Source organism: Arachis ipaensis, chromosome B5 (assembly GCF_059453495.1).
Source record: "Arachis ipaensis isolate K30076 ecotype BB chromosome B5, ASM5945349v1, whole genome shotgun sequence".
Taxonomy (NCBI): domain Eukaryota; kingdom Viridiplantae; phylum Streptophyta; class Magnoliopsida; order Fabales; family Fabaceae; genus Arachis; species Arachis ipaensis.
In genome coordinates, this window is record NC_142440.1 from 93,468,295 (window position 1) to 93,485,109 (window position 16,815).

Sequence of the window (16,815 nt, forward strand, 5' to 3'; positions counted from 1 at the left end):
TATTATTTTAATCCACCGCCAAGCCAACCAATCACAACTCACCCTACACCCCCCAAAACCCCCAAGGCTGGCTCATTTTCACTTTGTGGCCAAAAATAGGTAGAGAGAAAAAGAGAGAAAACTTCATGAACACTTAATCTTCAAAGCTTGATTTCTTCTAAACTAAAACTCAAATCAAAATTCCGATTTCACCAAAATGATCCTCTCTTCTTCCTCTACATAACCATATAACATATCAAGGCTGGAAATAAGGTGAGATGGCTGTCTCCCTCCCTCTTCAATTCGGTTTTCAAGGAAAACCATGCAAAACATGTATTTTCTTGATGTTTTTCCTTAGGAATCATGCTTAACTTGACTTGAGGGCTAAGAAACGTGAATTTACAGCAAGTATAAGGTTAGAAATCACTTCCTAACATGATGAGTGATATTTGGTTAGTTGAGGGTTTTTGGATTTAAAGTTATTCATGATGTGATTTAGGAGGAAAAAATGCTTAAGGACCACCTGAAAGTCTAACCGAATTAGGAGCAGCAAAACCAGGTAGGATGTCATGAAATTAATCTTGATTATTTGTGTTTGAGTTGTGTGAATGTTGTATAAAATGGCTGTGCTAAAAATTGGTTGCATATATGATTGATTCTTGGTGAAAATTTGGTGAAATTTTGATGAAATTTGATGAAATTCAAGCTTTAAAGTTCATGTTCTTGGGCAGCTGGAAAAACGAAACCCTAAGCTTAAATTGAGGTTCAATTTGTGTTGAAATCATGTAGAAAAGATGGGGTTTTAGTGGCTGCTAATTTATTATGAATTATAGTAAAAATCGGTTGCTGAAAAGACTGAAAAACGGGTAAAAACAGAGAAGGAATCTGAAGAATTTATGAAGAACATGAAGAACACTTTGAGTGTGATGAAGAACAATGAAGAACACCTTTTTGATTCATAAAAGGGCAAGGAATTAATTAATTTGGTGTTTGGGGGATTATTTGGTAATTTCTAAAAGTTAGGGTGGTAAAAGTAGAAATATTAAAAGTTACGGGTGGTAAAAAGTGAATTTTAAAGATTAAAAGTAAAAGTAAGTTAATTTTCGAAAATTTAATGGTAAAATAATAAAAAATAATAAAATATTAAATAATAATATTTAATTAAAAATAATATTTTAATAAAAATAATAAAATAATGCAGAAAAGGCAATTTTCTGTAAAAGCTTTAGAAAGACAACTTTAAGTACAGAATCTTATAATTACTTTCATAAAACACTTAGGGAGTGGTAAAAACATATTAGTGAGGCAAAGATAAATAAAAGATAAAAATTGAAGAAAAGATAAAAATCGAAGAAAAAGTCTGTAAAGTTTTAATGACGGAAAAACAGACAGAGACTAGTGAACGAACTAGGGCAACATAGTTAGTCCAGGAATTGCGAATAGGGTTAGGTATTATATGAAAAGTTAAACTGTTTCAGTATAGACTTAATGAACCTATACTTGGGATAGGCTAACTATTCATACCGAAATTTACATAAGCTTTAAATACATACGTTAAACAGAGAAATCAGAGCAGAGTAAAGAAACACAGAGAACAGAGTAACCAGAGCAGAATAAAGGGATACAGAGAAAAGAGTAATCAGAGCAAAGTAAAAAGACAATGAGAAAAGAGTAATGTGGTAAAGAGAAATCGTTTGAATTAAGATGTTGTAAAAGTAAAAGCTGTAGAGTTTGTATAGCATGATTGAACAGAGAAAGAAAGAAGTACTGCATAAGAATGTGAAAGTGATGATGAAAAATGAGAATGTTAATGAATGATGATAATGAGAATGATTATGTAAGAATCTGCTGCAGAGAGGCAGTCAGATAGATGGTGGTACGACCACTGAGAACGCTTTCCTGGGATACCTTGCTATAATGCTTTGCTGTAAGACAGAGGTTGCTTACAGAGGTATCGAGATGAGTGTTCTCCTGTAAGACAGAGGTTGCTTACAGTGAGTGTGTTGTTGCTCCTGTAAGACAGAGGTTGCTTACAGTGAGTATGTTGTTGCTCCTGTAAGACAGAGGTTGCTTATAGTGAGTCTGTTGGGCGTATATCGGCTAATAAGTGCCGCCCTGCAAGACAAAGGTTGCTTGCAGTGGATATTGCCAACAGGAAAGCCTTATCCAGACAGAGGTTGCTGGGTAACGTCGGGAGCGGGTATGTAACCGACAAATGAGCTCATTACCTGCACTAGGGCTAGACATGCATCATACTTGGCTGTGCATTTTCCTCTGTTATGATTGTTGTATGAATGTATGATTTTCTTGTTTGTATTCTATTCTCTGTGTCTGTGTTGTATTTTCTTGTATTTTTCTGTTTGTGTTCTATTTTCTATTTTCTCTATTTCCTCTATTTATATGTATCTTCTATTTACTGCTTCTTGTATGCTGCTATTTGTCTGCTAAACACAGAATTAATGAACTTAACTAATAACCCCGACCCTACTAAGAACTCCCAAGTTCTTACCCCTTCTCTCTCCCTTCCCCTTTCAGATGGAAGCTTGGGTACACTTCCGTAGTTCGCTGATGACCGTTCACAAAGAGGATTCCGCTCTAGGTAGTCTTCTGAGTCTAGGATGAATCCCGTTCTCTGTTCATATGTATATACGGTGAGACCAGCCAACGTCTGCACCCCGTTTGTACGCGAACTTTAACCTAAATCCTATGTACGAGACTCTTGTTATGTGGCTACTTGATGAGGTACTGGAGTGATGTCATATGGGAATATCTGATCGTGCAGAGGAGTAGAAGATGATGTTCCACCTTTTGATGACGTTCCACCTGACTTGAGTTTTGAAGACTTAGAACATACTTTCCCTCGCTTTAGTAGTTTAGAGGGACTAGGTGAGTATAGAGTCTAGGCTAGCCTGGGTGCCAACTTAGGGACTTCTTGAACAGGTCAGGACCTGGGATGTTGTATGTATATAATTATTATCTAGCTATGTCTAGGGGTGTTCTAACTAAAGTCTATACTCTTATAAAGGCTGGATCACCGAATATTGTCAACTGCTTGTGATGTATTTATGTGTGGTTTTTTATAATTGTTTTATATATTATCAGTTGTGAATTGATTATGAATGATACTGTTTGTTAATCCAAATGTTTTAAAAAAAAAGTACCTTGTAAAATAACTTCTCTTTTAACAACGAATAAGGCTCATATAATAAATAATAGATAATAATTAGGTAGACAAGTTGGTAGCGCTCAGTTTCTAGTATGATCATGACGTACCAGAAATTGGGTCGTTACAATTTGGTATCAGAGCAGTTCATTCCCAGTAGAGCCTAGGGAATGGACTGACTATGCTTCATTGTATACTCTGCTTGTGTGTCTCATGCCGTTAGGGTATCTTTAAGATACATTAGGCATGAATGTCTATGAGTGCTCATTTTGGGAATGTTCGTGCTTAACTTGAGATATTAAGACTGATCACCTTAATATTGATTGTTTGGTGCGGATAAGACCTCAATGACTGTGAATAGGCATGATTTAATCGAGCTCCAAACGACGAATCGATGTGAGCCACAGCTATCTTCGTAGCTGTTATGATCTCCATGGCTATGGCTGTGTGAGATTTGGATGCTGTAAGGAACGGACCTATCTCTTCGTTAGGATGGCTTGAAGGAAATAGACCGCTTGAAGAAGGATTCTTGCACGCGGCTAAAATTTTGAGGGCAAAATTTTCTTTTAGGAGGGTAGAATGTAACAACCCTGATTTTCGAGTATACGAGATCTTTTTCGAAGGCACAGAATCCTCCGGAAGATCAGTAAGGGGAGAACCTCTGATATATCATCAAATATCTCAATCCTCATTGTCATTATGTCATATTTAAGCTAGAACCTCTTCTGAGGCAAGCTCGATAATGCAATCGCGAAGAACCTAGTTTTTGAACCGTATCGGTTGGCAGTTTTGATTCTGATTTTCGTAAATAGTCTCTGTTTGACGAACCGGACTCGATTCATGAGAGGAGAGAGATAATAGTATAATATTATCATTATATTAGTATTAGAAGCTTCTTGAATAATATTATAAGGTTACCTGGTCTGTTTTAGTTAAAAATAGGAAATCGGTTTAACCAGGTTCATAGTTTACTGGTGCAGCATAGCACCGGCACTCTCTGATGACTTTAGCAATGCTAAGGCCTCATTATACATGTTTTATTCTCATATTAAATATGTTACTAGTGTCTTTTATGCTAGTAGCTCAGAAAATGATTTTTAGAGATTTTTTACGAGTGTTCCGATACATCTAGTTTTAGTAGTTATACACCTGAGATATTTTAATATTATTTTAATCCACCTCCAAGCCAACCAATCACAACGCACCCTACACCCCAAAACCCCTAAGGCTGGCTCATTTTCACTTTGTGGCCGAAAATAGGTAGAGAGAAAAAGAGAGAAAACTTCATGAACACTTAATCTTCAAAGCTTGATTTCTTCTGAACTAAAACTCAAATCAAATTTCCGATTTCACCAAAATGATCCTCTCTTCTTCCTCTACATAACCATATAACATATCAAGGCTGGAAATAATATGAGATGGCTGTCTCCCTCCCTCTTCAATTCAGTTTTCAAGGAAAACCATGCAAAACATGTGTTTTCTTGATTTTTTCCTTAGGAATCATGCTTAACTTGACTTGAGGGCCAAGAAACGTGAATTTACAGCAAGTATAAGGTTAGAAATCACTTCCTAAAATGATGAGTGAGATTTGGTTAGTTGAGGGATTTTTGATTTAAAGTTGTTCTTGATGTGATTTAGGAGGAAAAAGTGCTTAAGGACCACCTGAAAGTCTAACCGAATTAGGAGTAGCAAAACCAGGTAGGGTGTCACAAAATTAATCTTGATTATTTGTGTTTGAGTTGTGTGAATGTTGTATAAATTGGCTGTGCTAAAAATTGGTTGCATATATGATTGATTCTTGGTGAAAATTTGGTGAAATTTTGATGAAATTTGATGAAATTCAAGCTTTAAAGTTCATGTTCTTGGGCAGCTGGAAAAACGAAAATCTAAACTTAAATTGAGGTTCAATTTGTGTTGAAATCATGTAGAAAAGATGGGGTTTTAGTGGCTGCTAATTTATTATGAATTATAGTAAAAATCGGTTGCTGAAAAGACTGAAAAACGGGTAAAAACAGAGAAGGAATCTGAAGAATTTATGAAGAACATGAAGAACACTTTGAGTGTAATGAAGAACAATGAAGAACACCTTTTTGGTTCATAAAAGGGCAAGGAAGTAATTAATTTGGTGTGTGGGGGATTATTTGGTAATTTCTGAAAGTTAGGGTGGTAAAAGTAGAAATATTAAAAGTTACGGGTGGTAAAAAGTGAATTTTAAAGATTAAAAGTAAAAGTAAGTTAATTTTCGAAAATTTAATGATAAAATAATAAAAAATAATAAAATATTAAATAATAATATTTAATTAAAAAAAATATTTTAATAAAAATAATAAAATAATGCAGAAAAGGCAGTTTTCTGTAAAAGCTTTAGAAAGACAACTTTAAGCACAGAATCTTATAATTACTTTCATAAAACACTTAGGGAGTGGTAAAAACATATTATTGAGGCAAAGATAAATAAAAGATAAAAAGTTGAAGAAAAGATAAAAATCGAAGAAAAAGTCTGTAAAGTTTTAATGACAGAAAAACAGACAGAGACTAGTGAACGAACTAGGGAAACATAGTTAGTCCTGGAATTGCGAATAGGGTTAGGTATTATATGAAAAGTTAAACTGTTTCAGTATAGGCTAACTATTCATACCGAAATTTACATAAGCTTTAAATACATACGTTAAACAGAGAAATCAGAGCAGAGTAAAGAAACACAGAGAACAGAGTAACCAGAGCAGAATAAAGGGATACAGAAAAAAGAGTAATCAGAGCAAAGTAAAAAGACAAAGAGAAAAGAGTAATGTGATAAAGAGAAATGGTTTGAATTAAGATATTGTAAAAGTAAAAGCTGTAGAGTTTGTATAGCATGATTGAACAGAGAAAGAAAGAAGTACTACATAAGAATGTGAAAGTGATGATGAAAAATGAGAATGTTAATGAATGATGATAATGAGAATGATTATGTAAGAATCTGCTGCAGAGAGGCAGTCAGATAGATGGTGGTACGACCACTGAGAACGCTTTCCTGGGATACCTTGCTATAATGCTTTGCTGTAAGACAGAGGTTGCTTACAGAGGTATCGAGATGAGTGTGCTCCTGTAAGACAGAGGTTGCTTACAGTGAGTGTGTTGTTGCTCCTGTAAGACAGAAGTTGCTTACAGTGAGTATGTTGTTGCTCCTATAAGACAGAGGTTGCTTATAGTGAGTCTGTTGGGCGTATATCGGCTAATAAGTGCCGCCCTGCAAGACAAAGGTTGCTTGCAGTGGATACCCTGCAAGACAAAGGTTGCTTGCAGTGGATATTGCCAACAGGAAAGCCTTATCCAGACAGAGGTTGCTGGGTAACGTCGGGAGCGGGTATGTAACCGACAAATGAGCTCATTACCTGCACTAGGGCTAGACATGCATCATACTTGGCTGTGCATTTTCCTCTGTTATGATTGTTGTATGAATGTATGCTTTACTTGTTTGTATTCTATTCTCTGTATCTGTGTTGTATTTTCTTGTATTTTTCTGTTTGTGTTCTATTTTCTATTTTCTCTATTTCCTTTATTTATATGTATCTTCTATTTACTGCCTCTTGTATGCTGCTATTTGTCTGCTAAACAACACGGAATTAATGAACTTAACTAATAACCCCGACCCTACTAAGAACTCCTAAGTTCTTACCCCTTCTCTCTCCCTTCCCCCTTCAGATGGAAGCTTGGGTACACTTTCGTAGTTTGCTGATGACCGTTCACAAAGAGGATTCCGCTCTAGGTAGTCTTCTAAGACTAGGATGAATCCCGTTCTCTGTTCATATGTATATACGGTGAGACCAGCCAACATCTGCACCCCGTTTGTACGCGAACTTTAACCTAAATCCTATGTACGAGACTCTTGTTATGTGGCTACTTGATGAGGTACTGGAGTGATGTCATATGGCAATATCTGATCGTGCAGAGGAGTAGAAGATGATGTTCCACCTTTTGATGACGTTCCACCTGACTTGATTTTTGAAGACTTAGAACATACTTTCCCTCGCTTTAGTAGTTTAGAGGGACTAGGTGAGTATAGAGTCTAGGCTAGCCTGGGTGCCAGCTTAGGGACTTCTTGAACAGGTCAGGACCTGGGATGTTGTATGTATATAATTATTATCTAGCTATGTCTAGGGGTGTTCTAACTAAAAGTCTATACTCTAATAAAGGCTGGATCACCGAATATTGTCAACTGCTTGTGATGTATTTATGTGTGGTTGTTTATAATTGTTTTATATATTATCAATTGTGAATTCATTATGAATGATACTGTTTGTTAATCCAAATGTTTTTCAAAAAAAAAAGTACCTCGTAAAATAACTACGCTTTTAACAACGAATAAGGCTCATATAATAAATAATAGATAATAATTAGGTAGACAAGTTGGTAGCGCTCAGTTTCTAGTATGATCATGACGTACCAGAAATTGGGTCGTTACACTTCACCCTCAGTCAGATTGAATGACCATGGGCAATGGCATTTGATCTGTAGCAGAGGAGATCAATGACCACGGGTAATGGCTTTGATCACTTACAGCCTGCCATAGAAGAAGATCATTCACAAGCAAGGAAGATAGTAATACCAGAGTTCATTCAGAAAGACAAAGCAACTCCGACTCTCAACTCTATTCCCATCCTTATTTCAACTTAACATCCAAATATTTATGACATATAATCATTCAAGGTTTACATAAATTCTCTGATTCCACCTGACTAAGACCTGTAAGATAACCATTGCTTGCTTCAAGCCACAATCCTCGTGGGATCGACCCTGACTCGCTCAGGTATTACTTGGATGACCCAGTGCACTTGCTGGTACTGCTGCTGTACGAACAGTGTGGGGTTTGCGTATACGCGCACCAAGTTTTTGGCGCCGTTGCCGGGGATTGTTGAGTTTGGACAAACTGCCAGATTGTCTTGCTCCCTAGATCAGGTAATTTTTATTTTTGTTTGAGTCTTTTGTTTTTGTTTTCATTTCTAAATTTTCTAAAATTTTGAAACTCTTTTTAAAATATTTGTCTTTTCTTTGTTTGAGACTTTGATTGTGTTCTTGGTTTAAGTCTTTGAGTCTTTTATTTTTATTTTCTTCTTCTTCAAATTTTCAAAAAATTCAAAAATCCTTTCAAAAATATTTTTATTTTTCTTGTTTAATCTTTGTTCTTAGTTTGAGTCTTTTTGTTTTGTTCTTGTTGAAATTTTCGTCCCTTTTATGTTTTTCTCTCAAAAAATTTTCAAAAAAAGTTTCTTTGTTTAAGTCTTGTTTCAACTCTTTAAGTTTGGTATTTTCTTGTTTATTTTCTGGTGTTTTTCAAAAATTTTGTTTTAGTTTTCTAAAAATTTTAAGTTTGGTGTTCTTTTATGTTTTTGTGTTCCTTGAATCTCTAAATTTTGTTCTTTGTGTTCTTGTGAGTCTTCAAGGTGTTCTTGAGTCTTGTATGTGTCTTGATCTTAAAATTTTTAAGTTTGGTGTCCCTAGATTTACAATGCCAACCACTAAACATTCTCCTCTTACGCTTCATTCCACAAAGCGCCCTAAGTTGGCCATCCGTTTCAAGCAAGACAAATTCGAATGGGATAATAAAGCTAAGAGTTATGAGTTTTACCCGCTCAAATGAAGGATTGGATGGTGACTTAGGTAGAAAAGTTCCCAATGATCTTGACAAAGCACGTTCCACTCCCGTCCACCCTCTTATAGGGGCTTCCACCACTTGGCAAGGTTCTTCAAGCTCTACCTCTTGCCAAGCTTCTTTAAGTTCACATTCTTCTTCACCAATCTCTTTAAGCTCTTCCCCATCACTCAAGTCATAAATAGGAGGTTGAGTAAAATCTACCTCAATATCAATTCCAAGTTCAATGGTGGTTCTTGGGAGTATTGGTGTTGGAATAGTGGTGGCTCTAGGTATGATTCATATGGTGGTTAGTATGGTGGATGTGAGTTAGGATCATATAGAGGTGAATAGTAGTATGAGGCTTGTGAGTGAGGTTGACTACAATGTTAAGGGATTGGTTCATAATTATGTACAATATAGGGTAGATTATAGCCATGAGAGATTGGAGGGGGTTGTTGCCATGAAGGTTGACCACAAACATGTGGCTCCTCTCTAATTTGATATCCATTCCCACAATGTGGTTCCTCATTGAAGCTTTCATTCCCTACAACATAAGTGTAGCTAAACTCATAGCCAAAGTGATGAGAATTTATAGTGACAAGAGAAAATAAAAACAAATACAAATAAGAACTAATAAAAACTAGCTCTTAAAACAAGCAAAAACTAACAAAGAAGCATATTCACAATATCAACATATAAAAATAGCCAATAACATAACACCATTGCAATTCTCCGACAATGGCGCCAAAATCTTGAAAGAGAAAAACTTGAAAGAGCATTATCGCCGGTTAGGAATTTTCACACAAATAATTCCGTTGATAGTATAGTTCCCAACCAAAAAATAATACTCAATCAAAGTTTTAATAGCGGTTGTCACATGTACAAATCCCAATGAAAATTAACCGAAGTATTCAAACCTCGGATCGTCTCACAAGAAATTGCAATGAAGTGATCAATTATTGGCTATAAAGGGGCAAAGGGGTTTGATTTGTAGTTAGCAAGAAAAGTAAATAACAAGAAAGTAAATGACAAGAAACAATAAAGAAAGAGAAAGAACTCTTGGCTAGGCATAGGAAATTGAGATCACCATCCTTGTCTACAAACCATGTATTGACAATTATAAGGGACCAACCCATTTAGTCTACTTCAATTGTTAAAGTACATACAATGTCTACCTCAACGCTTGAAGTATGTCAAATAGGCTTGATCAACATCAATCCATAAGTCCTAACCTAGCTACTAATTGACTTAGTAGTAGGCTAGTGTTAATGGTTATCAAATTGACCACTAAGAGTTCTCAAATCACGAATTCAATGAGACCCAATGATTCAAGGTCACTCAATTCCTTTAGCCTATGCCAAGAGTAAAGAAAACTACTCAATAACTAGAGAAAATATTTTAACAAACACCTAGAGTACAATAAAATTAAACATCACAAATTGCAAGAATTAATGAAAGCTATAACTAACAAAAGAAAGAAATCAACAATAGCAAGTGAGACAAACATCAAGACACATAGAAATATAAAATTCCATTAAAAGAAAATTGAAACCAACAAGAGTGTATGAACTTAAAAGCAACAAAATAAAGGGAATGACAAGTAAAATTAGAAGAACAAAGATGTAATAACAAGAAATTAAAAGGGAAGACTAAATCAAAACAAGAATTAAAAGTTGGATCTAAGAGAATTTAACCTAAACTACCCTAAATTCAAGAGAGAAGGGAGAGCTTCTCTCTCTAGAATTCTAACCTACAACATGATGAAAACTATACTATGACTCTTCCCTCATTCCCTTGCAATCTTTGGGTTCAAAAGCATTAAAAATGAGTTAGATTTGCGCCTCCTTGAGCTCAGAAATCGCCCCCAGCGTTTTGCCTTTAGTGAAGTCACGTGTAGCTTGTCACGCGTACGCATGGGTCACGCGTACGTGTCGAATTGTATAATTCCTCTTAACACGTGCGCGTGGGTGACGTGTGCGCGTCGCTGACGAATCTCCTTCTCATGCGTACGCGTGTGTGACGTGTGCACATGGCCTTGAGTTCAGTAAATCGTCATTTCTTCCTGAATTCTCCATTTTTGCATGCTTTTTCTTCATTCCTTCAACCCAATCTTTGCCTTCTAATCATAAAATCACTTAACAAACATATCAAGGCATCGAATGGAATTAAAGAGAAATAAATTTAACAATTTTAAGGCCTAAAAAATATGTTTTCACTCTTAAGCACAAATTAGGAGAAATTCACAAAACCATGCTCTTTCATTGAATAAATGTGAGAAAAGATGATAAAATCCCCCGAATTTAACACAAGATAAACCACAAAATTGGGGCTTATCACAGATTTTACAAGCCACAAACTACCAGCAAGTGCACCAGATCGTATCAAGTAATACCACGGGAGTGGGTTATCGTTGCCACGAGGATTAACGGATTAAGCAAAAAATGGTCAATTGATTATTCTAGTCATACAATAAAAAATAAGGGTTTCAATAGTAAATAACATGAAAGGAAAAAATTAAACAAGAACAAACTAAAATTGGTTAAGAAAATAATATGATAAAGATAGTTAAGGTGTTAGAGATATTTAAATTTCAGGATTAACAATTATTGCTATCTACTTTGATCATGCAAAGATATAATTCATGGCAAATCCTAAGTAACTGAACCCCAATCCCTTGACAATTCAATTTCTCCTAACCTAATCAACCGTCAATTCCTTGAACAATTAATTGTGTTATGAGGTTAAATACAATTTCTAGTTTAAAGGCCAGACAATTCTCAAGAACCCAAAAGAAACCTGATTTTATGTCACGTATCAAATTAGTTTTAGATAATTGAAGAATTATGAGAAAGATTCCCAGGCTTAATTCCAAAGATTAACTTTTTCAAGATTCAGAGGAACTCAATTTAGATTAGGATTATTTTCTAATACACTCTAATCTGTAGGATGAAGAACAAAACTCAATTCTTGAATAGAAATCAGTGCATTAATCAAAAGTAGAAGAACAGTGATATTAATCCATCAAAATAAATAGAGTTGCTAACCTGAACAATGGAGATTTAGTTGCTCATGGTGTAGAAAAATAGAAATCCTAATTTTGTGTGTAAAAAGAAAAAGGAACGAAGGGGAGAAGAAAGAGAAAGCCCTCTTTTACAGTTCTAATCCTAATTGATTTAGAAATTAAATTAAAACCTAATCATATCTTTTCTTATTTTTTATTTGAATTTAAATCAAATAGAATAACTTCCGTGTTGATTGCGTGACGGACGTGGGACCCAAGGTTTGAAGCGCTACCAGTGCTAAAAGCCAGTGATGTGGCGTTTAGCACCACCCTTCCCGAGACGATTTATGTGTGTTCCTGGTCCGACGCTAAACGTTGGTGGTATGGCATTTAGTGCCAACATTCCCGAGAGGAATGGGAAGTTTCCTTGGCCTGATGCTAAACACCGGTAATATGGCATTTAGTGCCAACATGGCAGAGGGGGATGTGAGGGCTTTCAGTTTGGCACTAAACGCCGGGAGAGTGGCGTTTAGCGCCACAATACCAGAGAGGGCTGCGAGAGCTCCCCTCTTGCTTTCCTCCTTCTTCATCTTTGTCAAATCTTCATTTAATGCTACCTGAAATCATCAAAAGACCACAAAAACCCAAAGTAGCATTGATTAAGGCATAAAACACCTAATTCCTCTAGAAAATCAACAAATCACCATACAAATCATGAAGAAGAGACACTTATGATGCTCATGCAACACCCACTCCTTGCCATGGCCTGGGAGGCTTCTTTTGTGCGTGTGGCATGCCTTATGCCTGGCGTGTTGCACGCCCTCTTTGGTGCGAAAGTTGGCCCTCTCGGAGTTTTGCCCACCGTGCCACGCATTGTGACTGGCGTGTGGCATGCTAGCTCCCTTGTTTTAGCTGTGTGGGTGTGTGGCATGCCCTCTTGCTGGCGTGTCTTTGCCTCCTAGAGGTTGCTTTTCTTGTTGGCTCTCTTTGCTCATGCTTTACTCTCCTTTTGCTATTATTCACCTACAGTTATCAAGATATCAAAGCAGTCATAGTACCCATTGAACAACGTTTAAAAGCATATGATTATGAAGCAAAAGTCATCAATTTTCTCTTAAATAATGCCCAAGAAAAGTACTTAAGATGATCATGCATCAATCCTCCCACGCAAGGCTCGTGACCCCCGATGCCACGAAGAAACGAACTCATCCAGCAATGAGACTAAGCAAGCATACTCTCCCGCTCCTGAGGCAACTATTCCAGACTTGATCCCCAGGTCCCCTCAACGGCCAAGTAACGACCCGGTTTCCCAGGTCCAAGCCCTCACCATGGCCCAAATTGGCCAGGAGGTGACAAATCTCTAAATAATATTCAAATTCAAATAATTTCCTTATTTTAGCTAGAAAGATAAGATAAGATAACAACATAAACTATATAAGGGGAGCCAGGACTCTCTCAGGTACGTTACACACTCTTTACTGTCACCTATACCTCTCAAATCTATTCTGACTTGAGCGTCGGAGTGTCTTTGCAGGTACCATCCCCTGCCATTCTAGAGATCTGATCGCATCATCACCAAGACTGGCAAGTAACCGATCCTTCCCTCAATTCATACCAGCGAGGTCTTGTACAGAACGGTTTATTAACCATTTGTTTGAACTCTTTCATTCAATCGTTCATTTATATGACCTTCGGAATTGAAATAATATATTGGTTCAAATGATCACATATCCTTTGGGCATTATGTGTGTACCCATTGAAACATTGAGAAAATTTATACCATTTCATATAGTACATGACTTGAGGCTTTTATTTGCCTCATGCAAAAGATAAATATAGATCCCTTTACCCACAATTTACACACATACAAAAAGAACTAGGTGTGTTAATTTTTGAGAGTTCTGAAATTTATTTTGTTCAAGAGAATTGGGAATTTCTTATTATTGCTAAGTAAGAAATTTATTAATTTTATTGTATCTTGAGAGAGTATTGTTATCAACCCTATAGCAACTAAGTGTAGGGACAAATAACTCTCTAAAGAAAGCGATCAAATCATGTCTTGGAATAACCACAACGAATATAAGATTTTGTCATCTTCTTAATAATAATTTTCAACAGTTTTAGAGAGATATATTTGAAGATGGCTCAAGATCAAAACACTATGTTTAAGGTCATTGATGCACCACTATTTCGTGGTACATTTTATGATAAATTGAGTGGATTTTATCCATCATTCTCACACTTATGCATACAAATTGCATGTTTTACATTTTTCTTCCTAATTCTGTAATTTGATTGAAAACATGCTTCTTTAGCCTTAAAATTGCTAATTATTAATCCTCTTTTATTACCATTCAATGCCTTGATATGTGTGTTAAGTGATTTTAGGGTTTATAGGGCAGGAATGGCTTAGAGGATGGAAAGGAAGCATGTAAAAGTGGAAGGAATACAAGAAATTGAATGAATTGCTAAGCTGTCAAGCCTAACCTCTTCGTACTAAATCGATCATAACTTGAGCTACAGAGGTTCAAAAGAGGCGGTTCTAGTTGCGTTGGAAAGCTAACATCCGGGGCTTCAAAATGATATGGAATTTACCATAGTTTCCATGCATTTAGGCAAGGTGTACGCGTGCATAACGCGTACGCGTGATGTATGCGTACGCGTGACGTGTGCCACGTGCAAAAATTGCAGAAGACGCTGGGGCGATTTCTGGGCTCCTTTTTGGACTAGTTCCAAGCCCAAAAACACATATTAGAGGCTTCAGAGTGGGGGAATCAATCATTCATTCATTCATACAACTTTCATTTAGATAATTTTAGGTTTTAGATGTAGTTTTCTAGAGAGAGAGGCTCTCTCCTCTCTCTAGGTTTTAGGATTCTTAGTTTTATTCCCTTTCAATTTCAGATTTTTATCTTAGTTTAGTTTAATTTCTCTTCTACTTTTATTTCTCTTAGCATTCTAGTTTATTTATTTCCCCTGTTGATTACTTTATGTTGCCAATTTAGTATGAATTCTCATGTTAGATTTGATTCCATTTTTAATGCAATTTGAGGTATTTCATGTTTATTGCTTCTTCCTTTATTTGTTATCATTGATGCTTGCAATTTGTTGTTTAGATTTAATATTCCTTGCTAGTTTCCTATGGTTTTATGTTATGCCTTCCAAGTGTTTGATAAAATGCTTGGGAGGATTTTAAGTTAGATTTTTTCTCCTCTTGGTTTGGTAGAGTAATTGGAGACTCCTTTGTTGATTGATAATTGAGAAGTTGCTAATTAATTTGGATCCCTCTAAAGCCAGTCTTTCCCTAGGAGTTGACTAGGACTTGAGAAATAAAATTAATTCATCCACTTGACTTTCCTCCATAGTTAGAGGTTAACTAAGTGGGAGCAATGGACAATTCTCATCACAATTGATAAGGATAACTAGGATAGGACTTCTAGTTCTCATACCTTGCCAAGGGCCTTTCTTAACTATTAGTTTACTCTCTTGCAATTTACTTTTCTTGTTCCTTATTCAAAATCCCAAAAAGATAATTTTCCATAACCAATAATAACTACACTTCTCTGCAATTCCTTTGAGAGATGACCCGAGGTTTGAATACTTCGGTTATTATTTTTAGGGGTTTGTTACTTGTGACAAATAATTTTTTGCATGATAGGATTCTTTGTTGGTTCAGATACTATACTTGTAACGAGGATTTATTGTGAAATTCTAAACCGTCAAAAATCCGTTCATCAAAATGGCGCCGTTGTCGGGGACTTGCAAATGTGTGCCTTATTATTGGTTATTGTGAATATTGTGAATAATTTTACTTTTTTGTTTCTTTGTTAGTTGTTTCTAGTTTTAGGAGTTTATTTTCATTAGTTTCTTATTAGTTTTTGATTTTACTTTCTTTTGTTACTATAAATTCTGACCCCTTTAGCTATGAGTTTGGTTCAAATTATGTTGTAGAGAATAGAAGCTATAATGAGAACATGCATCAAGGTTGGGACAATCAGAGATGGGAGGAGCCACAAGGATTTGATGAACCCTCTTGGCAACAACCTCCTCCAACTTACTATGGTCAAGAGCCATTCCAAGGTGCATACCAAGAGATATAGTGGACCCCTTGTAGTTACCAACAAGTCCCACCATATGCATATGAACCCTGATGAGCGGATAATTTATACGCTTTTTGGCATTGTTTTTAGTATGTTTTTAGTAGGATTTAGTTACTTTTAGGGATGTTTTTATTTGTTTTTTTTGTTAAATTCACATTTCTGGACTTTACTATGAGTTTGTGTGTTTTTCTATGATTTCAGGTATTTTCTGGCTGAAATTGAGGGACTTGAGCAAAAATCAGATTCAGAGGTTGAAGAAGGACTACTGATGCTGTTGGATTCTGACCTCCCTGCACTTAAAGTGTATTTTCTGGAGATACAGAACTCAAAATGGCACGCTTCCAATTGCGTTGGAAAGTAGACATCTAGAGCTTTCCAGCAATATATAATAGTCCATACTTTGGCCGCGTTTAGACTATGCAAAAGGGCCTTGAACGCCAGTTCTACGCTACAGTCTGGAGTTAAACGCCAGAAACACGTCACAAGCCAGAGTTGAACGCCAGAAACACGTTACAAACTGGCATTCAACTCCAAGAATGACCTCTCCACTTGTAAACTTCAAGCTCAGCCCAAGCACACACCAAGTGGGCCCCGGAAGTAGATTTATGCATCAATTACTTACTTCTGTAAACCCTAGTAACTAGTTTAGTATAAATAGGACTTTTTACTATTGTATTAGACATCTTCGAATCATCTTTGATCAGTTTTATGCTATCTTAGACTTTCATGGGGGCTGGCCATTCGGCCATGCCTGGACCATTATCACTTATGTATTCTCAAACGGTAGAGTTTCTGCACTCCATAGATTAAGGTGTGGAGCTCTGCTGTTCCTCATGATTTAATGCAAAGTACTACTGTTTTTCTATTCAATTCAACTTGTTCCACTTCTAAGATATCCATTCGTTCCCAAGAACATGATGAATGTGATGATTATGTGACGCTCATCATCATTCTCACT